Genomic DNA, 1,812 nt, shown 5'->3' on the forward strand with positions numbered 1-1,812 from the left:
CTTCCAGATTTGGTTTGTTGGGCAGGTTTTTATTTACCGCCTCTTCTGGAAGAGTGCAGATCGGCCAAGGCGGATCCGAATGGAAGATATAAAAAAAGCTTTCCCTCTCATTCAGAAAGCAGCATCCGGAAGAGGCTAAAGCTCTGTGCTGACTTCAAATGCACAGGGAGGGACTCAAATTGGTGGGTGCTGAAGTCTGATTTTCATTTACTAACTGAAGAGGAGATCAGAGCTATGGTGTCTCCAGAGCAGTGCTGTGCTCATTACAGTGTGAGAGCTGCAGAGCAGCGACTCAAGGATGCTGGCTACGGTGAGAAGTCCTTTTATGCTCCAGAAGAAGAAAAGGAGGAAGATTTCCAGATGAAAACTGATGATGAGGTTCGCACTGCTCCTTGGAACACCACAAGGGCCTTCATTGCTGCCATGAAGGGCAAGTGTCTCTTGAAGGTGACTGGGGTGGCAGATCTCACAGGGTGTGGTGAAGGATTTTCCTATGTGAAGATTCCAAACAAACCAACACAACAGAAGGATGATAAAGAGCCTCAGCCAGTGAAGAAAACAGTGACAGGAACAGATGCAGACCTCCGTCGCCTCTCTTTGAAAAATGCCAACCAACTTCTACGTAAATTTGGTGTGCCTGAGGAAGAGATTAAAAAGTTGTCCCACTGGGAAGTGATTGATGTGGTGCGCCCAATGTCAACAGAACAGGCCTGCTCTGGGAAGAGCCAATGAGTAAATTTGCCCGTGGATCAAGGTTTTCTGTGGCTGAGCATCAAGAACGTTACAAAGAGGAATGTCAACGCATCTTTGACCTACAAAACAAGGTTTTGTCATCAACTAAAGTCTTATCAACTGATACAAATATCAGCTCAGCTGAAGACAGTGACTTTGAAGGGATGGGGAAGGCTATAGAGAACATGTTGCAGAATAAGAAAACGAGCTCTCAGCTGTCACATGAACGGGAGGAGCAGGAGCGGAAGGAACTACAGAGGATGCTACTGGCAGCAGGTTCGGCAGCAGCAGGAAACAATCACAGAGATGATGATACAGCTTCTGTGACTAGCCTGAACTCTTCTGCCACTGGCCGTTGTCTCAAGATTTATCGCACATTTCGAGATGAAGAGGGGAAAGAATATGTTCGCTGTGAGATGGTCCGAAATCCAGCTGTCATAGATGCCTATGTGCGCATACGGACTACAAAAGATGAGGTGTTCATTTAAAAATTCGCCCCTTTTGATGAACAGCATCGAGAAGAGATGCAAAAAGAATGGCGGAGGATTCAAGAGCAGCTGAGGCAGCTTAAGCGGAACCAGGAGAAGGAGAAGCTTAAGGGTACTCCTGAGAAAAAACCAAAAGAGTTGAAGGAGCATCCTGACCTAAAACTGAAATGTGGGGTTTATGGAGCCATTGGGCACATGAGGACAAACAAATGCTGCCCCCTCTATTATCAAACAAATGCTCCACCTTCCAATCCTGTTGCCATGACAGAGGAACAGGAAGAGGAGTTGGAAAAGACAGCCATTCATAATGATAATGAAGAACTTATCAAGGTTGAAGGGACCAAGATTGTTTTGGGGAAACAGCTAACTGAGAGTGCAGATGAGGTTCGCAGAAAATCTCTGGTTCTCAAGTTCCCTAAACAGCAACTCCCTCTTAAGAAGAGACAGCGAGTTGGAACCACTGTTCACTGTGACTATTTGAATAGACCTCATAAGTCCACCCACCGGCGCCGGACAGACCTCATGGTGTCACTGTCATCTACCTTGGAGTCTGTCATCAATGACATGAGAGATCTTCTAAATACTTACACTT

The 1,812-nt window shown here is 46.1% G+C and overlaps 1 pseudogene; it reads left to right on the forward strand.

Annotated features, from left to right (window-relative positions):
* Nucleotides 1–1,811, forward strand: part of LOC102757549 — a 4,674-nt pseudogene extending 2,863 nt beyond the window's left edge.
* Nucleotide 1,812: the final 1 nt, after the last annotated feature.

The sequence above is a fragment of the Myotis davidii genome, unplaced genomic scaffold, assembly GCF_000327345.1.
Source record: "Myotis davidii unplaced genomic scaffold, ASM32734v1 scaffold163, whole genome shotgun sequence".
Classification (NCBI taxonomy): Eukaryota; Metazoa; Chordata; class Mammalia; order Chiroptera; family Vespertilionidae; genus Myotis; species Myotis davidii.